Raw genomic sequence first — 26,408 nt, forward strand, 5'->3', positions numbered from 1 at the left:
CAATCTACATATTTTGTAAACTGATCTGTAAGAACTAATAAACAGAATATTTGTGTCTATGAACATACTTACATCCCTTTGGAATGTCATTATAAAATAATAACACTGATGTGTTTGTTTTTTTGGAATAAAATAAAACCTCCTTCCTCAAGGTGCTAACTTATAGGACTCAAGAGTTGGAAGGACCTTAGAGTTCATCTAATTCAAAGACCATTATTTTAAAGATGGTGAATTGATTTGCCTACTGTCTCAAAAATAGTAGGTTGGAAATCTAGAATTTGAACTCATTTTTTCTGACCAAAATCCAGTCCCCTTTCTCCTACTTCTTCACATCTAATAGGAAAAATAATGCATGTATACTAACCATAAACTATGCTCTTATGGTAATATTATGTTATGCACCAAATGTGTAAAAGAGCTAATAGACATTCAAACAGAAGAATAAATAATCATCAGTTGCAGTAAAAGATAAATAGATTAGAAAGAGAAAGAGAGAGTCAGACAGGCAGACATGATAGGACAGCTTATATAAACCATATATGAAAAGTTAATTCATTACTTAGTATATCTTGCTTGTGTGACTATGAAGTCTCCTTATCCCCTCCGCCCTGAACTCTCATCATATTGTATATACCATTCATTTATCGTATATTCCTCTATATTTTATAGGATTATACATGTAGAGCTAAAAGATACATTAGAGATCATCCATTCCAACCCTATTAAGGAAACTGAGGCATAAAGAGATTAAGTCACTCTCCTAGGGAGGAACAACTAGCAAATAACTAAGATATCGTTGAACCAAGGTCTTCCATGCTTTGTCTACTATTTATTTGTGTTTCTCTTATCTTTCCTATAAGATTATAAACTCCACTATGACAAAAAAGATGTTTTGGACTTTTTGTTATCCCACATAGTGCCTTGCACATTGAAATAATTAGATGAGGATGTGATCTAGTTAATTAATATATACATGAACCTTCCACAAAATTCCTCATCTGGGCCCTGTCTCCAAAGGGCCACAAAGAGACTCCAGGTACTTGAAAATATGTGACCCCATTTTACCAAAAAGAAATGCACACCAAAGGTGGCATGAAAAGTCATCAAAAAGTTGTACAACCAAAAGGAGAGGCAGACTTGCTAAATAGAGGGACTAAGGGAAAATAGGTAGGTGGTTGTTAGGTGCTTCAATGAATAGAGCAGTGGACATAAGGTCAGGAGGACATGGGTTTAAATCTGTTCTCACACACTAGCTGTGTGACCTTGGACAGGTCACTTAGCCTATTTATCTGTTTCCTCAATTATAAAATGGGTAAAATAATAGCACCTACCTCATAGGACTGTGTTAAGACCAATTGATATAATGTTTGGAAAGCACTGAACAAAGTGCCTGGCACTTAGTAAGTGCTATATAAACATTGCTGTGATTGTTGTTGTCATTGTTGTCATCATTGTCACCCTCACCAGTCAATGATGATGATATTGATGATGATGATGATGATAACAACCCGTGCATACATGATAACTACTTTGATATAATTGGTTTTTCATAATCTTATATATTTTATTTTATGTATTTAGAAACATTCTGAGAAGGGGTACAAAGAATTAACTAAAGTGTCAAAGATGCCCATCACACATACATACACACACAAAATAGAACCCCTGATCTAAAAAAGGTCCTAGTACATTTAGTAGATCCCCCACTGGTGAGGACAATGACAAGAATCAAATAGGATGAGAAGACATGCATGGATGGCAGTTTGCACTGGGAGAGGTAGTACCTCTATCAATGTAATCACTGATACAGCAATAAATGGATGTATAAACACACATGCATTTAACATAAATAATTAAATATATAATTTGTAAGTGAATAAAATAAATATTTAATATAATTTTATGTGAATAGAATTAAATTATTTAATCGAATCAAGCCAGGCATATTCCCGATAAATCAAGCAACTGGACCTAGTTTCCAAAGCCTTAGTTCACTGATGCCTAGTCTCCATTTAAAGAAGCAAAGAGAACACATTCTCTCCCAGGCATATGGCACAGTGGACCATAAAGCAGTCAGCATAGACCATAGGCAAGTACTTCTATAGTCACTTTCCAGGAGAAGTAGCTTTTTTCTCATGACTACCAATCATAATCATAGGGTATTTGACTATAAAATTGATTATATTTTATTATTTTCCTAATAATCAGAATAAATTTTAGGCTATGTGTTACAAAAGGTTACTTCTGAATGGAAGTGTACCTGTCATTGTAATTGTTGCCTAATAGTACATCCACATGAGAGTTCTAGGAGGGCAAATGTATTTTAGGAATTATAAATCTTATTTGCAGTTTTAACTTTGATAATTAGTGGTTTATTTTTTGTTGTTAAGTATCTAGATGTACAACCCCATTGGACATCTTTAATACTACATATGAAAATCTATTATTCACAAAATGGCTCCAAGGTCCCTTATCACTCAGCAACTATGATTTCATGGCTCAGACTTTCTAAATGGATTCATTTAGAATTTCTTTTCAATAGTGAACTGCCTCTAGTGCATTTAAAATAGGCTCCAGTTTATAAAAATTGAATTCCCATATAGCTTTTTAGTCATACATGTCTTCAAAAAACAAGACACATTTAGAGTGTGTCAACTGGAGTCAGGTGACTCTAGAAAACCTGAATATCATCCCTCTACAAAAGTATCTCCATCTTCAGTTATGGAGTAACTCCTCACCTAGCACAGTTCCTTTTGATGATTCTCAAAAACTCTCTTTTTTCTAGAGAGCTGTGTAAACAGCCAAAGTGAATGATGATCATGTTCTAAATTAATGATACTCTTCCATATTCAAAATGCACAATATGAAAGCCTTATGATTTTTTTCTTCAAGATCATTAATAGAAAATATTTTAAAGGCAGTTCCTTAGCACTGAAAATATTAAGCTGTTATTATTGCAAATGAGCTTATTTGTACTTTCAAATGAAAATATAAATAAGTAATAAGTAAATATTAGCAGTTTGAGTTCCATAATGAATAAGTACAGAATTGGTTACTGAAGGAGTATATGCCATTAGAGAGGCAGTGAAATTAACATTTGTTGACATTTTACTGCTTTTAGCTTTAATGTAAACTAGAAGCAATTAAGTTATGCTCAACATATTTCCCTTGTAAATATTTTCACATTCTAGAAATAGTAATGAAGATATCTTACAGAAGCCCCCAAACTTGGAGGGTGAAGAAGAAAAGGAGAAGCTTTACCTGTCATTTTTTTTCCACAAAAGTTAGACATTCAAAATACTAGACTCAAGTTATGTTCTTCTCTTCTCTATACACCCCAGACCATGTTGTTTATGATTTTTTTTCAATGTTGGGGACTAGATAAATCTATAAATCCATGTTAGGTAGAACATGAATTATCAGTAGCTTCAATGGAAATGAAGACAAAAAAGCTGAATATTTAAAATGTAGCAACTTTCTCCTATGATAGATTCATTTCAGACCCAAACTCATTTTTTTTTCTTTGATATCTACTCCTGCTATAACTCCCGTTTATCATATAACATTACAATTTATGGTATAACCAGCTTGTGTACTGACTATAAACCCTTTATCAATGCACTGTAAAGATGTTTATAGTCCATAAATAGAAGAGTAATCCTGTCTCTCCTCCTGTTTTGGACCCAATACACATGATTTCTGAACATGTCACTGCTGTTATTTTTGTTACATACAGAGTGAGTTATGTTAGAATAAGTAGATACATTGCCTTGCCTCTCTCAAAATTCATAGACAATTCAGGGTCACATGGAAACATTAACAATCTATAGCCTGCTTGAAAGATAAAAGGGACAGATCTCTCCTTATTACACCATTAATTCCTATAGCAAGATGAGCAAAAAATCCAATCTCCAAACAAAATAATTAGAGAGATTCTCTTACTGATATAGTCCTCCCTGCCCCTTCCCACTCTAATCACAAATCACAATTATAGGGTCCAAAGTCTGAAGGTCTTTGAGGAGTTTCAACAAGATACCTTTTTGTTTTATTATTTCTCTTCCTTCCCTCCCCCACATCATCATCCCACCCAATCCAACTCAACCCAATTTACCAACCAGATAAGTTACCAAATGTATGTCATTTACCTCAAGGAAACTAACTCTTGCTTGTCAAGACAAGAAAAACAGTGCAAAGGAGTTTGGCCTGAAGAAATACTCTTCTAGTAGGTACTGCATTTTGTCAGTGGATAAATTCTGAATGCTTAGCTGAGACAGGTTGGGGAGACGAGGGGGAGGAGAGGAGAGGACACATTCTCAATAATTGGTTGCCTTTGGCTTCTTGGGTGCCCAGGGAAGAGATTGGCCCATCTTTAATTATTGATACATTTGAATGTCTTCATTTAGAATAAGACACAAGAAGGCTCAGGTGAAGCTCTGGGGATTTCCAGCCAAAGGCTGGCTAATCTCCAGTTAAACAGGCCCATTATCTCCCTCACTCCCCGGGAGAAAGTCAAGCAGAACTGATTTGATTAAGAGCAGATTAACCTCTCCAACACAGCTACCCTGGGTTTAACACCTGTCACTTTAGTATGACAATTTATATTTATTCAAAAAGCCATGAGACAGTAAATTAAACATTGCCCTAATTAGAAAAATGTCATATGTTACAGTGGGGGAGCAACCTGATCTAATTTTCAAGCAGGCCTTGTGCAAGGAACATGTCAAGTTCGGTAGTTAGCCGAGCCCAGTAAACACTCTTGCCACACTTGAAGGAATAGAAGTGGTGTATGGTTCCATGGACTATGTAATGAATCTAATGTTAAATCTGGATAAAAGCCAAGGTTTACTGCAAACCTGTGTTTGTTTTATGTATACTTCCTGCTGCCCACTGGGGTTTCAACTACATGAGTTCAGGAGAAGGGCTTTGGGACAGTAGAAAGCAGGCTGGATTTGGAATCAAAAGAGTCAAACTCAGATTCTGCCATCTGTCTCTGTGTGACTTTGGCAAATAATCTTGACTTCTTTAAGCCTCACTTTCCTCAACTGTAAAATAAAGAGTTGAAGATGGACTACATGACATATAAGGTCCTTTCCAGCGCTAAATCTATGATAGTATAATCTCATAAACACCAGACCATTCCTGTCCTTCTTGCTCTGTCTTCTAAAAAAGAAGTCTGAGTGAAAAAACTGGGTGAACTGCATTTATTCAGCAAATATTTATGGAGTAGCCTGTAGGCTAGGCTCTCTGGGAATACTATGAAGAATGTTCCTGGCTCTGCCTAACATGATCCATTCCCACTTCACAGGTCACTTATCTAAATACACTTAAATATGCCTCAGCCTTTTTTGTTCTTTTAAAAATAATAAATACACAAAGTTTTGACAATGGCAAAGGGAACCTGAATGTTCCTAATAGAGATTCTGTTAACCAGAAAACTCAGTGAATGAGTTGTATAGCATCTGCCCTCCAAAGCAAAAATGTATGCTAAAGAAAGAGTGGCAATTTAGTTTGGGTTTTAACAAAGGCAAATTCTTTCTGCATTTAACTCAGCTCTTGTAGAAGCATCAAGCTAAGCACTGAGGATAGAAAGAAAAGAAAAAAAATATCCGACCCTAACCCTCCCTTAAGGAACTCATAATCTAATAGGGAAGACAACATGAAAACAACTAAATACAAACAAAATATAGACAGGATAAATTGTAGATGATTTCAAAAGGAAAGGACTTGAAGGAACCCAGGAAATCCAAGAGGGGGAGATAAGGGGAAAAAGATTTTCATGCATGGAGGACAACCAAGAACTGATTCATGGAGGCAGGAAATGGAGTATCTTGTTTGAAGAGTAGTAAGAAGGCCAGTGGTACCAGATCACAGAGTACACGGATGAGAGTATGATAAAAGACTGGAAAAGGGGTCAGGTAATGAAGGACTTTGAACACCAGAGGACTTTGCATTTGATCCTGGAGGCGAGAGGGAATCAATGGAATATATCAACTAGGAGAGTGACATGATCAGATCTTCACTTTAGGAAGATCACATTGATAGCTGCCTGGAGGACAGAGTGGAGTGGGGAAACATTTGAGACAAGATCAACCAGCAAGCTATTGCAATAGTCAAGATGTGATGTGATGAGGACTTGCATGAGGGTGGTGGCAGTGTCAGAGGAGAGAAGTGGAGGGTACAAGAGATATTACAAAAGTAAAATTGACAAAGCTTGGGAACAAATTGGCTATAAGGGGCGGGAGAAAATGAGGTGACAAGGATGGCATCTAAGTTTTGAGCCTGGAAGAATGGTGATACCCTTTATAGTAATAGGAAAATTAGAAAGAGATTGATGTGGGGAGGGGAATTGGAGGGTGGCTGTCAAGGAAGATAATGAGTTCAGTTTTGAAAATATTGAGTTGATGTCCAAAGGGCTATAGAACTATGAATACCCCTTGATCCGGCAATACTACTGCTAGGTTTATATCCCAAAGACATCCAAAAAAGAGAAAAAGACCTATTTGCACAAAACTATTTATAGCAACTTTTTGTGGTGGCTAAAAATTGGAAATCAAAGGAATGCCCATCAATTGGGGAATGACTAAACAAGCTGTGGTATATGATAGTGATGGAATATTCTAGTACTATAAGAAATGACAAACAGGATGACTTCAGAAAGGTATGAATTGATGTATAGTGAAGTTAACAGAACCAAGAGAATATTGTGCACAGATAACAATATTGTTTGATGAAGAACTGTGAAAGACTTAACTATTCTCAACAATACAATGATCCAAGAAAATCCCAAAAGGACTGTTGATGAAACAGCCTATCCACCCCCAAAGAAAAAATTGATATTGATGGAACACAGACTGAAGCATGCTATGTTTCACTTTCTTTCATTTTTTTCTTTTATTCAAGTTTTCTTATACAAAATGACTAATGTGGTAATGTTTTACATAATTGTATATGTATAACCTATATCTGCTTACTGCCTCAGGGAGGGGAAAAGGAAGGGAGGGAAGGAGGGATAAGAACTGTAACCCCAAACTATAAATAAAAATGTTTATTGCATTTTTTAAAAAAAGAAAATATTGAGTTGAAGATATCTAGAGGACATCTAGTTCAAGATTTACAGTAGACAGAGATATAAGACTGGGAGGTCAAGAAAGATGTTAGGGTTGGGCAAATAGATCTGAGAATCATATGAATAGATATTATAATTGAATCCATGGGAGCTAATGTGATCACTAAGCAAAGAAAGGGAAAAATAGCCTCACCTCAAGTATTGTCGTTCATCCCTACAAAATTTCCTTGTATTTACTTTACATTTTCTACATTTACTTGTGGATATACATGTTGTTTTCACCTAATAGAATGTAAGCCTTAAGGGGGAATGGCGGGGACTTGTTGATTTTTATTTGAGTTTCCTAGATTAAATGAGCCTTATGAGCATTGAGGAGATAATGCATATTCTTCAAATAAAAGCCATGTATTAAATCAATGTTTAACTGACCCACCTGAAGATTTAGCCCACAGACTTATCATGGTCTCATCAACTTAGTTCATGTGCACTCATGTTCTCTCTCTCTCTCCACCCCCCCCCTCTTTCCTTCCTCTTCCCCCAGCTGCTTTATTCTACAATGCCTAAGAACCAGGTTATAATATGTTACAATTTATAAAAGAGAAAATTGAGACCCACTATGGTTAAGGTGCTGCCTGAGATATTTCATAATAAGAGATCTTGGAGCATCAGAGAATAAAAGGCAGTAGAAGGCCTGGACCCAAGGCAACCAGAGTCCTTCTAAATTTATTTTATTTTATTTTATTTTGCATTAACAAGTATTTTATATATACGATATGATTACCATTCCATCATAAGATTAACAACAGTTACACATAAAGGCTCCACATTCATTTTAGCATAACTCAGACTTATTAACAAAAGTCTTACTTCATTCTTCCTCTGTCATTTATACCATGGTATTTCATGTCAGGTCTCCCTTTTACCTAAGCAAACAGGCCAAACAAAGCAAAAACCAAAAGATAAAACGTTTAAGACAATTAACAAAACTGAAATTGACGTATAAACCACCCAGTCATTTATTTTGAAGCCGCTATTTCTTCCATCTTCTATTATTAGTAGTCTTCTATCCCATTAAGTTGGAGAATTACTGATCATCTGGAGATTTCAGCTGTAGAGGAAACAAATGACCGGCCCGAGGCATCTCTTAATTAGAGAAGATACAGGTCGTTCTGTTGAAAGAACATGTTCGGACACGTTCCTGACTTTGAGGTAACTGTAAATTCCTCCGAAGAAAAGCAGGAAGCCGAAAGGAACAGCCACCAAAGCTAGTACTGCCCGTTGAAGTACCCAGGGAAATAATCAGAAAACCGTATGATAAGGATCCGCGTGGTCGAGGAGAAGCTGAATCCATACAAGGCACCGTACCTGCCTGCGATGGAGTCGGTGGTGGAGAAAGATAAGCAAAACCCAACCCAGTTGAAGATGAAGGTCTTGAAGAAGGCTCCCATGAAGATGCCATCGTTGCCCACCAGCAGCTGGTCGGGGTCTGAGGCGGCGAAGTCCTCTCTGGGACGATAGTCATCTTCTCTCCAGGGAGGGCTCCTGGAAGCGGCGGTGCTGGCAGCCAGGGCCTCGGCCTTGGCCCGCTCCGCTTTGTCGTAGTGGGGCGGCCCCGGGAAGGGCTTACTGGATTCTTCCGCTTTTCCGAGGTGGTCTCGGCGCGGGCGGGGCCCGGGCGTAGGGTGGCGGGGAGGGGCTCCATTCAGGGAAGCCAGGCCAGAGGCTGGGGGCGAAGCCGGCGGCGTCAAGGGGGTGATTTGCACGGACATGGAGGGCTGCTCCACGGCCGGGGACTCGGGGTGATTCTCTTCGTTATGAAGCACTTGATAGGGCTGGTCGCGGAATGGTGGAAGTCCATCTTGGCCGGCCCAGGATGCTCCGCTGTGGGCGGTAGGGAGGAGGACCGAGGTGCCCTCTCCCGCGGCCTCCCTCCTGGGCCGCCTCACGCCACTCTGCGCCCCTTCTGCCTCGAGGGCACCCCTTCCCCATCCCGCCTTGCAGTGCCCTTCTGCCTCTGTTGATGATGCTGCACGCTGCGGCCAGGTGACGGACCCCTTACCACGGCCCAAGTCGCCAGTCGCCAGAACCAGCCATCCTTCTAAAATTTCAATCATCAGAGATCGTTTGTCCTAGGTCACCAAAGATTCTCAAGGTCTGTGCTTCTAGGGAAACAGATTGAGAGCTAAGTGAGTGATATATGTGTGGAAAATCTCCTGGATCTTTCTCCTCCCCTACCATTTTGTAATGAGGCTACAGAGGTAGTGGCAAGCATGACTTCAGACAAGTCCATTTGACCTGAGCGCAGAATTTATTGACAAGATTTGAAACCGTAGGAGTATAAATTTAAAGCGGAAGTGATCTTAGAGTTTGTTTAGTCCAGTTCTTTCATTTTAAAGATGAAGAACTGAGGCTGAGGTTAAGTGGCCAGGAATTTAAGGTAGGCTTGCTGCCTCAGAAATCCAGCACTCTTATCATTCCATGTTGCTCTCACTAGGGCAGAACTTCTGATGTCACCATTGCTTTCTACACCCCCGTAGTTGTCTTTGGAGTGATAAGCTGTGGAAATTGATGCTGCTGCCTCTAAACTGAATGCCATGATCAGTCCTTATAGAATCTAGAAATGTAGATGCTAGAAAAATTGGTCATTTTCCCTATCCTATAATGGTTGACATACCTTCTGTTCCCCTTCTCCCCTGTGAGTCAGAGACAATGTTTTATGAAGTGAAGATGTCTACCCCACACACCTCTCTCTTCTTTCATAAATAACTAGAGTCTCATCCTTTGACAATGCATATTCTTAAACATTCTTCCTTTCTATAATTTCTTCTGGAATCTACTCTATATATTGAATAAAAAGTCCTTAGTCAGAGATCTCTTCATTTTATTCTTTCTATTTTCTGTTACTCACAGAAACTTGGCTCTCCAAAGAAAATATTCCATCCCTGGCTACCCTTACCAGTATTGCATTTATTTCCTCTCATGTTTTTCCAATGCACTGGAACAAAAGAGAAGTAATCATATTTTTTTCTTCTTCCTGCTATTTCTAGACTATCCCTTTGCCACTATCATTGAGCAACATCTTTTGTGAGGTTCATTATTTCCTGATGTATCACTGAGTCCAGAGTCTTCTGGCAACTTCCTTCTGGTAAACTGATCATACTGACAAAATTATAATATTTTAAGAGTTGGTCTGAACTCTTACCTCATCACTTGAAAGGTGAAAAATATGACAAAATGTAGAAATAATAACATGAAGGACTGTAGAAAGACAGATTACTGATAGATGCATTGTTGATAGAACTGTGAATTGGTCAACCATTCTGGTAAACAAATGCGAATTACATTTTTAAAAAGCTAATAAAATATCTTTTACTATTACTATCCTACTGCTTCGGTATATTTACTAAAAAGGCCAAAGAGGGAAAGATTTCATATGCACCCAAATATTCATACCATTTTTGTATTAGCAAAGAACTAAAAATAAAGTAGATGCGAATAAATTAGAAAATTACTTAAATTCACGTTATAATATTGTAATGTTCCATAAGAATAAGAAATAAGGAATATGAAAAACCAAAAGAAACCTGGGAAGTCCTTTATGAAATGATGCAGAATGAAGTAAGCAGAACCTGGAAATAATATACATAGTGATTTGGGGAATTAAAATGGAAAGGATAACAAAAAGAAATCTGCCACTGTGTAATGACAATTATAAAACTTGGCCCTAAGTATAAGAAAATGTTCTTCCCTTCTTTCTTTGCAGAGGTGAGGAAGTATAGGTGTAGAACACTGCATATATTATCAGACTCAGTTGATATATTGGTTAGTTTGGCTAGCCTGTTTTCCACTCTCTTTTAAAAACATTCTTTGTTACAAAAGATGATTCTTTGGTTAAGGAAGAGGAAGGGATATATTTTAAAATGCTGGCAATGTGAAAACAAAAGATAAGAAATAAATATGCATTTTATTAACTCTGCCCAGTCCCTTCAGTCAATCTTCATGTGGCATGGACTCAAGTCCCTTTATCATCCTACTGGCCTTCATTTGGATACTTTCCAACTTATCAATAACCTTCTAAAATACTGGTGCCCAGAACTGAACACAATACTTCAAATGAGGTCCCACAAGGGCAAAGTACACTGGAAATATCAGCTCCTTATTCCTGAAAACTATGTGTCTGTTAATGCAGCCCAAGAACCCATTAGCTTCTTTGAATGTCATATCACATTGCTATCTCATATTCAGCTTTCAGTGCTATAAATTTCCAAGATTTTTTCCCACCAACAAACTACTCCCTAACTATGTCTCCCCATCTTGTACTCGTGATGTTGATTTTTTAAAAATCCAATGCAGGGGCAGCTAGGTGGCACAGTGAATAGAGCACTGACCCTGGAGTCAGGAGGACCTGAGTTCAAATCCAGCCTCAGACACTTGACACTTACTAGCTGTGTGACCCTGGGCAAGTCAACCCCAATTGCCCAGCAAAAAAAAAAAAAAAAAAAATCCAATGCAAAACATTACATCCCTACCAATTTTCACCTTACTGGATTTAGCCCAGCTAATTGGTCAAAAACTTTGGAATCTTGACCACCTAATCCAGAGTGTTAGAAACTTGTAATAGCTTTGTGTTGACTATAAATATGATTTTTAAAATGCCATCTTTGCATTTATCCAAATCACTCATAAAAATGTGAAAAATCACAGGGCCTAGCACAGTTTCCTGGAGCACTCTACCAGAGACCTCCTCTCAGATTAATGTTGAACCATTACCAACTATTATTTGAGTCCAATAAGTCAAAGCAGTTTCAAATCCACATATTTATACTATCAAATCAAATTTATTTGGGAGTTCATCTACCAAGAGACACATGACCTATGCTGATACAACTACAGAAAACTATTTACAGAAATCAAGACAGAACTAAATAATATGAGAGATATTATTTGTTGATAGTTAATACATTCCAACATAATAAATATGACAATACTACCCAAAGTAGCTTAATTATTCAGTGTTAAAGCATTCAAACAATGAACAGGTCATCTTCACTAGAAAAGACATTAACAAAATTTATTTGGGAGAACATAAAGTTAAGGCTCTCCAAGAAAAATAATGAAAACAAGCAGGAAGGTAAAAGGCCCCTTGTAGTATCAGACCGTAAATTATCCTACAAAGCAACAATCAGTATTTGGCACCAACTTAAAAAACAGAAAAATGGATCATTGGAACATATTAGATATACAATGTAAATAACAAATTAACATAGTAACAGAATGTTCAGTAACACAATGACAACAACTATTGGGGTAAAGACTTACTATTATTACACAAAAACTGCTGGGAAAACAGGAAAGTCAACCAGCAGAAATTAGGCTTAAACCAACATCTCACACCATATAAAACAATAAGTTCCAGATAGATACATGAACCAGATATGAAAAGGTCATATTATAAATAAGTTAGAGGAGCAAGGACAAAGATATCTTTTTCAAGTTTGGATATAAGGTGGGTTCTCAATGAAAAAGGGGATAGAAAAGATCATCAGAGACAAAATAGACCATTTTGATTACATAAAATTAAAGAAATTCTTCATGAAGGCAATTAATATAAAATTAGAAGGGAAACAGTTAAATATGAGGGAAATCTTTCATCAAGTTTTCCTACTAAAAGTCATATATCTAGGGGCAGGTAGGTGGCACAGTGGATAAAGCACCAGCCCTGGATTCAGGAGGACCTGAGTTCAAATACAGCCTCAGACACTTGACACTTACTAGCTGTGTGACCCTGGGCAAGTCACTTAACCCTCATTGCCCCACCCCACCAAAAATAAAATAAAAATAAAAGTCCTATAGCTAAGAAATATATAGAATTGATTCAAATACATAGGAATAAGAGCCACTCCCAAAAAGATATATAGTCAAAAGATATGAACAGTCAGGAAATGGAGGAAAATGGAGAAAATCCATACTTTCAAAGTCCATATGGAAAAAAAATGTTCCAAGTCTCTAATAATAAGATACATAGAAATTAAAATAACTCAGATGTTTCATCTTATACTCATTGTAAAGAAAAAAAGTAACAAAAAAGAAAATTATAGTTATTAGAGGGAATGTGAAAGAAAAAGGCATATTGTGCTGTAAGAAACGATGAGCAGGAGGAGTTCAGAGAAAACTGGAAGGACTCACATGAACTGATGCTGACTGAGAGGAGCAAAAGCAGGAGAACATTATATATAGTATCAGGAACATTGTGTGATAAACAATGGTGATAGACTTGGCTCTTCTCAGCAGTGCAATGATCCAAAACAACTTCAAAGAACTCATTATAGAAAATGTTCTCAACATCCAGAAAAAAGAACTGTGGACTATGAATGCATATTGAACCATACTGTTTCTACTTTTGGGCCATTGGTTTTTTTCCTTCTTTTTGAGATTTTTCCCTTGTGCTCTGATTCTTCTTTCACAATATGACTAATGCAGAAATATGTTTAATGTGATTGTACATATATAAACTACATCAGATTGCTTTCCACCTTGGGGAGGAAGGAGTGAAGGGAGGGCAGGAGAAAAAAATTGGAACTAAAATCCTATGAAAACAAATGTTGAAAACTAGCCTTACAGGTAACTGGAAAAAAATAAAATACTTTTGTTTAAAAAAGAAAAAAGAAAAGGCTATTGGTAGAGAGGTAGATTGGCTCAGCCACTTTGAAAAGAGTTGTAGCACTGTAGCAAAAAGTCACTAAATTGTGCATAATATATATATGCCCACATATATTACTCCTGGACATATTCCCCTATGTAAGGGGCTAAAATTCTAGCTAATCTAATGAATGGTCACCATTCATTATAATAAATTATAAGCAAGAGTTAGACTTTTAAGCATTTATTAAAGGAAAATAAGAATTTGGTGAAAAGAAAGAGAAAGGCCTAGATTCATATATCTATCAGAGTCCTGAGGAAAGAGAGTGAGGGCACCAGCCTTGCCTCCTCTTCCTCCCACAAGCAAACATCACTTCCTGACACCAAAGAGCCAGATGTCTTGTCCTCAGACCCCTTCTCCTTATGCCAGAGCTTTGCTACAGTAAATCTCCAGCAGGTGGCCTCATTCCAATTGTTACACCTAAGAGAGCAAACAAAGAAAAAAAGGAACCATAGGTGGAAAAATATTTATAGCATGACTTTTTAGTCTAGCAAAGAAGTGGAAATGAAGCAAGTGCCTATCATTTGGTGAATGACTGAAAAACTTATGCTATGTGGATACAATGGGAAATTATTACACTATAAGAAATGAAGAAGGGAGAGGTTTCAGAAATACCTGAGAAGAAGTATGAACTGTTGCAGAGTAAATGAGCAGAACCAAGAGAAAGAAAAAAAACATTAATTTATAGCAGAATTGTAAAGAAAAACATTTTTGAAATACTTGAGAACTTTGATCAATTCAGTGGTCAACTATAAAACCACAAGACCATTTTTGTTGTTTGTTCTTAATTCTCAAAGAGGACCATGACATCACAAGATGATGTTGTGACTTGCAGTGTATTGGATTTAAGTGATAGAGGGCTGTGCAAAATCACTAGCCTCACTCTCTCCTCCAGAGCCATCTGGGACCAGTGGTAAGATATATATCAGGACAACTGGAGATGGCCACAGATGTTTAATGCAGTTGTGGTTAAGTAACTTGCCCAGGGTCACACAGCTAGTGAAATTTGAACTCAGGTCCTCCCAACTTCCTCAAGGCCAGTGCTCTATCCACTGCACTACCTAACTGCCCCATTGAAGAACACTGAAGAAGCATGTTACTCACCTCCAGTCAGAGGCATGATTGAGATACAATGTCAGATTTTTCAGATATAACAAATATGTGGATTTGTTTGTTTTGGCTTTTGTTTTTTAACTACACCTATTTGTTACGAGGTTTATTTCTTTTCTTTTTCTCAATTTGGTTCTAATTTGGGGGATATAGCAACTCAGTTCTCCCCTTTATAGTTTCATAGTCATGAAGAAGATCATCATCTTCTTCCATATCTGACTCTTTAGCTTATTCTAGGTCTTCTACATCATCATCTTTTTTCTTTGTCCCATTTAGTCCACCATTCTCCAGGAACTTTTTGAAACTTTCTTGCAATGCCATAAATAGAGTACTGGGCCTGGAGTGAGGAAACCTGTAATTCAAATCCAGTTCCAAACATTTAGGAATTGGGGAGGGGAAGAAGGGGTAGAATTTGGAACTCAAAACTTCAAATAAAAATGTTTATTAACTTTAACAAATAAAAGATAGCCTAATGCAAAAAAACAAAACAAAACACTTACTAGCTGTGTGTCCCTGGGAAAATTACTTAATCTCTGCCTCAGTTTCCTCAACTCTAAAAGGGTGATAATAATAACACCTACCTCACAAGGTTGTTGTGAGAATGAAATGAAATAATATTTGTCCTGGCAGAGTGGCTCATATTTGATGATCACTCCTTTTCCCTTTCTCCCTTAATAGTAAAACACCAAAAAGAAAAAGAAAGCAAAGATGGTTACTGAAATATTTTCTGATACAGAGTTGAGAATGAAAAGAAGTTTAAAAGGAAGCACAGGCAATGAGTATAGCTTTGAAAATAATAGCTTGAATTTGTTATGTACTTTTAAAAATGTGATACATGCTAGAGATTTGTGGCTTCTACTATGTGTGTGGAAATGCTCAAATGTTTTAGTCAGAATAAACAAAATTAATAAACAAATAAAATGATACAAATTAGCCCACATCTCTCCAACTTTTCCATTAGGAGAGCATGTGATTTTTTTTTAATCAAATGCTTTGCTAAAATCCATTTGCTTGCAAAAATCCATCAAACACTTTGCTAAATTTTAGATAAACTATCTTCAGCTTTCTGGAAATCTGACCCAAAAAAATAAAGCATGGCTAGTCTAATATGGCTTATTCTTGATGAAGGCATGTTGTCTCATTGTTATCACTGTTTTCTTTAAGAGAGGTACAGTAACAATCTATCTTTTTAATGGTCCATTCTAAAATTGTCTTTGGAATCAGTCAAACTCTTTGGCCTATTATTTATAGACCATATTCTTTAAAAAAAAAAAAAAGAATATCTGACTTTTCTGTTCCTGTGGTACTTCTCACCTCAGGATCTTTCTACCACCACTGACAACATCAATTCAGTATCTAAAGACGCAGTTTCATCTGGGCTGGTGACTGAATTCAATAAGGGTATCTAGGCATACTCTTCTATGGCCTTACTGTCTCATTGTTTATGCTTACTTTTTGGGGGGGGTAACAACTACCTGCTAACCAATATAACTGTGTCATTTCCAATTTAAAGGTCACTCTCCTTACTAGAGGAACAGAAAGAATATAAGAGGGTGTTTTCTCAGTTATTCTTCTTGATCTAGGAGGCTCTGAACAGTCAACCATCCTTTTTTTTCATGTAGGACCCTCCCCTTCATTGGGTCCTGTGACACTGCTTTCTCTTGGTTTTCTTTCCTACCAGTCTGTGTTCCTTTTCAATCCCTTTTGCTGGATTTCCATCTATCTTCCACTCACTAAGTGTAGCTGTCACCAAAAGCTCTCCTGAGCCCTCCTCTCCTTTCTCCAAACACTCTCTCTCAGTGATCTTATCAGTTCCCCTTGGGTTCAATTATTATCTCTATGCAGATGCTCCCAAATCTATATATTCATGCCCTTAATTGTCTCTTGTTCTCCAGTCCCACATACCAATTGCCTGCAGTATAGCTCCATCTGGATGTCCCATCACATCTTGAGCTCAACATGTTCAAAACAAAACACATTACCTAAATATGCCCCTCCTTGTAACTATTCTATTTCTGTTGAAGGTACAACCAGCGTTGCAGTCATTCAGTTTCACAACCCTTGGAGTCATCCTTGAATCTTCCTTCTCCTCACCTTCCATATTTTCCAAGTTTTGTTAAACCTCAAAATCCTCCTTTGTATCTATCCCCTTCTTTTTTGATTACATGGATACTCCCCTCATTTTCATCCTTTATTACCTTTCACCTAAAATAATGCACACTACATTCATTTTTGCCTTCATTTCCTCTCACCATGACTCCTTTCGCAGCCCTTTTAATTGGTCTCTCTGTTCTTGCCTCTCCTCTCTTAAACTATCCCTCCACACAGCTGCTTAATAAATATTCCTGAGATATAGTTCTGACTGTGTCATTTCCATGTTCAAAGATCTTCAGTAGGGTTTTTGCCTCTGGAATAAAATACAAACCCCTGAGCCAGCAAATAAAGTCCTCCATAACCCATGAGGTAGTGGAATGGGCATGGTGCCTAGAGGCAAGAGATCTGGGTCCAAATACTCTGCTCTGGTAATTTCTGTGATTTTGGACACATCATTTATCCTGGGCCTTTTTCCTCATCTGTTAAGTGAGGTGCTTGGACAAGATGACCTCTGATTGCCCTTCCAAATTTAAATCTATGAGCTGGCTTCCATCTGCCTCTCTAGACTTATTTCATAACCCACTCTACATTAGAGCCATACTGGCTTACCAACTTTTCCTCAAACTTCATATTCAACCCCTTCTCTCTCTGCTTTCAACAGATCATCGTCAGTGGCTGAGATGTAATCCCTTTTCATGTTTGTCTCTTAGAGACCATAGTTTCCTTGAGTCCTCAGTTAAAGTGACCCCCTCCTACATGAAGCCTTTCATGATCCTCCCTATTTATGATTTTCATTCACCTTAAATTATCTTAGATTTATTTATCTGTTTATATGTTGGATGGCACACCCCAAAGAATTTAATCACTATTGAGGGCAAGGAATATTTCCATGTTAATCACTGAATTGAATTGAATTGCAAGGTAGAAGTTCAAGGACAACTCAAAGTACAGAGGAAAGGCTTTAGACTCTTAGCTTTGGGGGTGCTGTAGGGCTGTTCTCTCCTGTTAACATTCTCTCGAGAGTCAGCAGCAAAAATCTTACTTCAGTCAGCTCCCAAAGCAGATCAGTGACAGCACAGTTTGGCTACATTTCTAAAACTCAGAAGCAACTCTGCCCTGAAGATGCATTCAGAACTGAACTGGTTCCAATAAGGGTAAAACCACCTCTTATCCACAGCAAAGGTAAAGAGCCCAGGGCTGCATCAAGCTGTCAGTATCTCCCACAGAGAGCATTTGTCATGGGCAAGTCAACAGCTGATGTCCAAGGCAACTTGAACCAAAGGTGACAACTCCATTTAATATACCCCCAGGAGCTGGAATTGTGGGCAAAGGCTCCCAGACCTTTCTTATTCTCTGAGCCCTGGAGACACATCAGAGACCATTTGTTCTAAGAAACAGTTATCTGTATAAAGAAAGTACAATTTTCTTCCCTTGTGGCTTCTATGCAACCAGATCTGGTCTGTCTCCCTGGAAAGATTATCAGGGAGGAACCACAAAGATTATCTAGCCCAACTCCCTGATTCTATGGGTTAGGAAACTGAAGCCCAAGAAATATGGAATAACTTTTTCAAGGTCCCACTGGTTCCTCTCAGCTGTTGAACTGAGATTTGAACCCCAGTTATCTGACTTCAAATCCACCATTCTTTCCACTGTACCACCCTGCTCCCTACTCTTTGGACCCCACAAGTACTATGGCATGTCCAAATGGCATCCAGAAAAATGGCATCCAGGTGTCTAGATGACAGACTGGCTAGCACATGTTTTCTCTCAATCCTTTGTTTTGTTTTGTTTTTAAAGTGGAAGAAAGGTAACCAGAAAATGTTGGAGCTAGAAGAGATCTTAGCAACATTCTTATTCAAACTTCTCATTTTCCAGATGAGAAAATTAAGACCTAGAGAGGTGTAGTCACATGCCCAAATTCACATATCATGTTTCTGTCAAAGCTGAGACCACAGAACTCAGAGTCCAAGATATTTAGCCTCTTTTTTTCTTCTTTGCCTTTTTGGGGGGCAATGAGGGTTAAGTGATATGCCCAGGGTCACACAGCTAGTAAGTGTCAAGTGTCTGAGGCCGGATTTGAACTCAGGTCCTCCTGAATCCAGGGCCAGTGCTTTATCCACTGCACCACCTAGTAGCCCCTACTTCTTTTCAACAGTATTCTTTTCAACGTGCTTCTCCTAGGAACAAGATATATTTCCTTAGGTATGCATTCAGCAATCTCCATGATTAGAGGCTCCATGAAGATTTATGTAATACACTGATTGCCAATTGAATAAAGTACTCCTAATTTGGGAATGAGATGGAGCCAGTAGAAACATTTATTGGGTTTTTCCTATGTTCATGGCACTGGTGATTCATCCAAGGTCTCCCCACTGCATTTGGGGCTATCTCCAGTTGTCCTGACCTATGTCTTATCACTGGACTCAGATGACCCTGGAGTAGAGAGCGTGGCTGATGACTGCACAGTTCTGCCTCACTTAAATCCAGTTCACTTGCAAATCAAGACATAACCCTCCTGACATCATTGGTCCTCTTCAAGAAGGAAAGACAAGCAACAATGATTCAAAGGTTAAAAGAGTTTTTACGTTCTAATAAAGATGGATGAACGTAGGAGGAATGATAAATTGAAGTAGGCAGGGAGGGAGGGAGATGTTTTGGACTAGAAAGTCACTGAGTTGATGAGCAGGGTCATAAAGCAAATAGTTGCCTAGTTTTGAAGAACTCTCACCAATCTAGAGCACTGAGGTCCCCAGAGTGGCAACATGGGGCTGAAAGAGGACATGTAAATAAATACATATATTGACTGGCTGAAATACAAATAAAAATGGAGAGTATGGCATTTATACTCTTAAACATTACTGAGAACCTTCCTAAAGAGTTTTTGTTTATGTGGGTTATATCAATCAACATTTGCCATATTAGAAATTAAAATGTCTTAGTATTATTATAAAAATAATTTTGACTTCAAGAACCCCTTTAAAGGGTTGCGGAGACATCAAATTTTGAGAATCCTGCCTTAGGGAACACAGAACCTTTTAAATGGAAGAGATAAGAATGGAACCAAGGTCTTCTGACTGCCAAATCAGTTTTCTTTCCCTAGAACAAGCAGCATCCACTTTTGATTCTCTTATGTACAACTCCCATGTGCCTCAACACAGAGCAGAGAAGGCACTCAATAAATGTTTATGGAGTCAAGAAGTGTGAAAATGGATACCTTGATTTCCCTTGAGTCCCCCCACTTATCCAGGTGATCAGAACAACTTATGAGGACTGGCTACATTGACCAACAATGCTTTGCAGTGACCAGAGTCAACATAGCTGGAAAATTTGTATCTTTGAAGCCAATTAAGTTCATACCAGCATTAAAGCAGATACTGAACTACACAGTGATGGTGGTTTATAGACCTTTAAGAGACATCCCTATGATGTTCAAAGACCTACCTGGCTGAACATATCCTGGTTATGGTCTTATTGTCTTTGGCTCTCCCCCAACTCTGGTTATAGGAATCTTCGAATTATCCTGTTTTTGAGAAATCTCCTTACCAAGATATCTCCTAATCAAGTGTTGAACTGTGAACTGCTGATCACCAAGGATGCTTTCTGATTTGAGTATCAAAGACCACATCCTTGACTACTGGAACTCCTCACTTCCCCTCCCCTTAATAATAGAACCCACTGACTCATTCCTTTCTTTTTTTTTAATCTTTCACAGTCAATCCTTTATTAAAGTTTCTTGTCACATTTTTTTCCTCAGTGTTTCCTGAGGAGGGCAGCTCTCTCTTCACCAGAACCATGCCTGCTCTCAGACCACTTGTGAAGCCCAAAATTGTCAGGAAGAGGACCAAGAAGTTCATTCATCTCCAGTCAGACCGATATGTCAAGATAGGAGAAACTGGCGTAAACCAAGAGGCATTGGCATCAGAGTGCAAAGAGGATTCAAGGGCCAGATCTTGATGCCCAATACTGGTTATGGAAGCAATAAGAAGACAAAACACATTTTACCTAGTGGATTCAGGAAGTTTCTGGTGCACAACGTCAAAGAGCTAGAAGTGCTGCTGATGTGCAACAAATCTTACTGTGATGAAATTGCTCATAATGTTTCCTCAAAGAATCAGAAAGTCATAGTTGAGAGAGCAGCTCAGCTAGCCATCAAGATTACCAATCCAAACACTAGACTGAGGAGTGAAGAAAATGAGTAAAAATTTGTACATTTTTATTTGTGTTAAATAAACCACCAATGACAAAAAACAAAACAAAACAAAAGTTTCTTGTCACTTTAGATGATCTTAGAATAAAGGAGAAAAAACAAGTACTGGGAAGTTCCATTTCACATTTGGCATTCTTTTCCCCAAGTAAATGCTAAACTTTCTATCTGTATTCACAAGTGTTGTTGATCCAGGAATACAGAAATATAAGGAAGAACAACATTCACTCTGGATCGAATTTTATTTTATTTTAATTAATTAATCTTAGAATTTTATTTTCCAAATTACATGTAAAAGCAAATTTTGACATCAATTAAAAAAAAAAACTTTGTGTTCCAACTTCTCTTCTTCCCTCCCTTCCCACCCCCACCTCAAGAACTCAAGCAATTCAATATAAATTATACATGAGTAGTCATGGAGAACAACTCTACATTAGATAGGTTGTGAGAGAATACAGATAAAAACAAAACTTCAGATTAAGGAATTATCAAAAAAAGAAATGTGTTTCAGTCTGTTTTCAGATACCATAAGTTCTTTCTCTGTAGGTATATTGCAATTTTTATAAGTTCTTCAGAGTTATATCAGATCATTGCCTTGCTTGAAAATAACCACATCCTTCCCAGCATATTATCTTACACTATTACTGTCATTTTGTTTTTTGGGGTTTTTTTAGTAGGCAATGGGGGTTAAGTGACTTGTCCAAGGTCACACAGCTAGTAAGTGTCAAGTGTCTGAGGCCAGATTTGAACTCAGGTACTCCTGAATTCAGGGCTGGTGCTTTAACCACTGCGCCATCTAGCTGCCCCTGTCATTTTGTATAGAGTACATTTCTCTCTGCCTCAGTTCATGTGGGTCTTTCAAGGTTTTTCTGATAGCATCTTGTTCATCATAACTGTTATATAGTACCTTAAACCTGACAAAGAATTTTCTTCACAATAGCCCAGCAGAGTAGGTACCATATGTTTTGACATTGTAGTCAATCATAACTATTTCCCAACATCCTATTCCCTTCCAATAATATTTACTCTATTTTCTATCTTATTTTGCCCTATTCCTCCTTAAAAGTGTTTTGCTACTGACTGCCCCCTCCCTTCATTTACCCTTCCCTTCTTATCCTCTTCCCCTCCTACTTTCCTGTAGGGTTAAATAGATAACTCCTCCCAATTGGGTGTGTGTTTTATTCCCTCCTTGAGTCCACTCTGATGAGGTTAAGGTCTTTGAGCTAATTCTATTTTCTAAATTTTTCTTCCTCCCTCCTCCTCAACTCTCCCTATGAAATCAAGCAATTCAATATATGTCATACATATGGTGTTATGCAGAACATCTTAACCTTCTTTGAAAGTGTTCTGCTTTTTGCAGTTCCCTCCCCCAAATTTCCCTTCCTTCCTTCCCCTCTTCTCCCCCCCCCCATCTCCTTCCCCTCCCACTTTTCCTCAAGGCAAAAATATATTACTATACACACTTGAGTATGTATGTTATTCCCTCTTTGAGCCAATTCTGATGATAGTAAGGTTCACTCACTCCCCCACTCCTTCCCCCTTTTCCCCTCCCCTCCATAAGCTTTTTTCTTGTTTCCTTCATGTGAGCTACCTCTCCCCTTCTCCCTCCCCCAGTCTATTCCTCCTATCCCTCAACCCTATTTTAAAGATGTCATCATGTATTAGCTAAGTGGCACAGTGGACAAAGCACCAGCCCTGGGCACAGGAGGCCCAGGGACCAAATCCAGCCCCAGATATAAGATAAGCCACCCTGTTTGCTCCACATAGAGCAAGGATACACAAAAAAAATGCTTTACAATCCCTTCATATTCATTTCAGACCTATGTCCTCTGTGTACTCCTTACTGAAGAAGTTCTTATGAGTTGGAAGTGTTATTTCCTCATGTATGAATATAAACAGTTTAACCTTTTAATGTCCCTCATGGTTTCTTTTTCCTGTTTACCTTTTCATGCTTCTCCAGGGTCTTGTATTTGAATGTCAAATTTTCTATTCAGTTCAGGTCTTTTCATCACAAATGCCTAAAAATCCTCTTTTTCATTGAAGTCCCAGTTTTTCCTCTGAAAGATTATATTCAGTTTTGCAGGGTATGTGATTCTTGGCTGTAGTCCCAGTTCCTTTGCCCTCTGGAATATCATATTCCATGCCCTCCGGGCCTTTAATGTAGATGCTGCTAGATCTTTGTTTATCCTTATTGGAGCTCCACAGTATTTGAATTCTTTTTTTTTCTAGCTGTTTGCAATATTTTCTCCTTGACCTGGGAGTTCTGGAATTTGGCTATAATATTCCAGGAGGTTTTCCTTTTGGGATCTCTTTCAGGAGGTGATTGGTGGATTCTTTCAATTTCTATTTTAGCTTCTGCTTCTAGAATATCAGGGCAATTTCCCCTAATAATCTCTTGGAGGATTGTATCTAAGTTCTTATTTTGGTCACAGTTTTCAGGTAGTCCAATGATTTTCAAATTATCTCTCCTCCTGAAAAAAAATAAAATAATAAAAGGGCAGCTAGGTGGCACAGTGGACAAAGCACTAGCCGTGGATTCAGGAGGACCTGAGTTCAAACCTGGCCTCAGACACTAGACATTTACCAGCTGTGTGACCCTGGGCAAGTCATTTAACCCTTATTTCCCTGCAAAAAAATAAAATTAAAAATTTTTTTAATTATCTCTACTGAATTTATTTTTCAGGTCAGCTGTTTTTCCACATATTTCATATTGCCCCTCTATTTTTTTCATTCATTTGGATTTCCTTATACTGCGTCCTTGTTTCTTGTAAAGTTACTAACTTCCATTTGTTCAGTCCTAATTCTTAGGCAATTATTTTCATCAGACACTTTTCTTTATCTCCTTTTCCATTTGACTTTTCAAACTGTTGACTTTTTTCTCGTGACTCTCCTGTATCGCTCTCATTTCTCTTTCCCTTCTTTCCTCCCTCTCTCTATATCTTCCTTCTATCTCTCCTACTATCTCTTCAAAGTCCCTTTTGAGAACTTCCATGGCCTGAGACCAGTTCATATTTTTCTTGGAAGCTTTGGATGTAGGTACCCTGAGGTTGATTTCCTCTTCTGAGGGTGCAGCTTGATCTTCCTTGTCGCAGAAGAAACTTTCTATAGTTCTCAACTTTCTTTGCTTGCTCATCTTTTACTTGACTTTTAGTTCCTCACTTGGGGACCCTGCTTCTTGGCTACAATACTATACCCAGCTTCAGAGAGCCCCAGGAGTTTTGTTTTGAGGGAGGGCATGTTTTTCTCTTGCCTGGCCTGTTCTCTGGTCCGAAGATAACCTCAAGCCAACTTGCTAGTGAACCAGCCAGCAGAGTAGTGTGGTGGTTTTTAGCTTTGACAAGCCTGTGCCCCTCCCCCACCTGGGCCTCCTGCCACTCAGGATTTCTTTGTGGTTCCCTGCTGGGGTGGGACAGCCAAATTCCTCCCTCGGTCCCACTGATATGCCTGTACTTTTCCCCCAGACCAGCCATTCAGCCCTCTCACCAGATTGCGAGCTGTGTTCCAGAAGACCCTGGTGCTGCTGCAACTATTCAGTGGCTCGGGGGTTAACGTCCTTCTGGTATGGTGTGCCTGGGGTCTCTGTTGATGAGATCGCAGGGTTGGACTTTATTCACAGTCCATCACTTTAATCTATCTATAGCTGGAAAATAATCTCAGCCCATATTTTTGTGGGTTTTCCTACTCCAGGGGTTATTTTATTGCTGCTTTTGGGGTAGTTGTATCAGGAGCTCTGTGCATTTACTGTCTTTCCTCCACCATCTGACTCATTTCTTTCTGAGCCCATCTTTCCTTCCAATATTCCTTAACTGCCTTTGGTTAAAATGTTCATAAAACACACACAATCTATTACCCGGTGTCCTATTCAGCATTGGCTGGATAATACCCATGCAGCATGTTAAGTTTTTCTTCTTTATCCCACTTAACAGAAACCTTTCTAGGGGGCAGAGCCAAGATAGTGAAGGAAAGGCAGTGTCTTGTCTGAGCTCTCCCCAGGACCCTTGCAAATACCTTCAAATAATGTCATAAGACAATTGCTGGAGCAGAATAATCCACAAAAAGACAGGTTGAAATAATTTTCCATACAAAGATAAGGCTTGTTGTACTGGGGGAGAGTGGATCACAGCCCAGTGTAGGCACAGACCCAGTCCCAGCACAGACTCAGCCATAGTCACAATAAATCAGGAGCAGGCAGTAGCAGCAGCAACCGCTTCTGGAACTCATCCCGCAGATAGTAAGGGGGTCAAACAATTGGCCAGAAGGAGATTACAGGGATCTCTTTGCTAGCACTGAGGCAGCACTCTGTTGTTTTTCCCATACTCAGATCCAGGTCATGGTCTTGGATGGAGGTCCCAGGCAGGGGAGGTATACAAGAACACAAGAGCTTGTGGCCACAGTGGAGTAAGATGCTGTTCATAGTTCCAGGGTGGAAAAGCAGGCCTGTGATTGCTTGCAGACCAGATCATAGGCAAGGAAAGTAGTATATGTGCCTCTCCTTGTATCATACCATCCTGAAAGAACTAAAAACTTACAAATTCCTAGAGGTATCTCTGAAAACAGCTGCACAAACCTCTTGATGCTTGGGATAGTACACCCTCCACCCGGGAAGCAGTGCTTCACTTAAACAAAGAGTTAAAAGTCAAGAAATAGGCTGGGAAAATGAGCAAACAAACAAATGCTGACCCTAGAATGTTTCTATGGTGACCAGGAAGATCAAAATATACCCTCAGAAGAAGATAACAAAGTCAAAGCTCCTATATACAAAGCTTCTAAGAAAAATATGAATTGGTCTCAGGCCATAGAAGGGCTCAAAAAGGACTTTGAAAATAAAGTAAGAGAGGTAGAGGAAAAATGGAAAGAGAAATGAGAGTGATACAAGAAAATCATGAAAAAAGTCAACAGCTTGGTAAAGAATACACACACACACATACACACAATACAGAAGAAAATAACACCTTAAAAATAGACTAGGCCAAATGGTAAAAGGGGTACAAAAAGCCAATAAGGAAAAGGATTCCTTGAAAAGTAGAATTGGTCAAATGGAAAAGGAGGTACAAAAGCTCTCAAAAGAAAATAACTACTTGATCATTAGGATTGAGCAAATAGAAGCTAATGACTTTATGAGAAATGAAGAAACAATATCGCAAAACCAAAAGAATGAAAAATAGAAGGCAATGTGAAATACCTCATTGGAAAAACAACTGACTTGGAAAAAAATATCAAGGAGAGATCATTTC

General features: G+C 38.4%; 2 pseudogenes; one reads left to right on the top strand and one right to left on the bottom strand.

The window, feature by feature from the left end:
- Nucleotides 1-8,170: 8,170 nt before the first annotated feature.
- Nucleotides 8,171-8,924, bottom strand: LOC122752421 (annotated as a pseudogene).
- Nucleotides 8,925-20,762: 11,838 nt separating this feature from the next.
- LOC122735944 lies at nucleotides 20,763-21,233 on the top strand (annotated as a pseudogene).
- Nucleotides 21,234-26,408: the final 5,175 nt, after the last annotated feature.

Source organism: Dromiciops gliroides, chromosome 1 (genome assembly GCF_019393635.1).
Source record: "Dromiciops gliroides isolate mDroGli1 chromosome 1, mDroGli1.pri, whole genome shotgun sequence".
Lineage (NCBI taxonomy): Eukaryota > Metazoa > Chordata > Mammalia > Microbiotheria > Microbiotheriidae > Dromiciops > Dromiciops gliroides.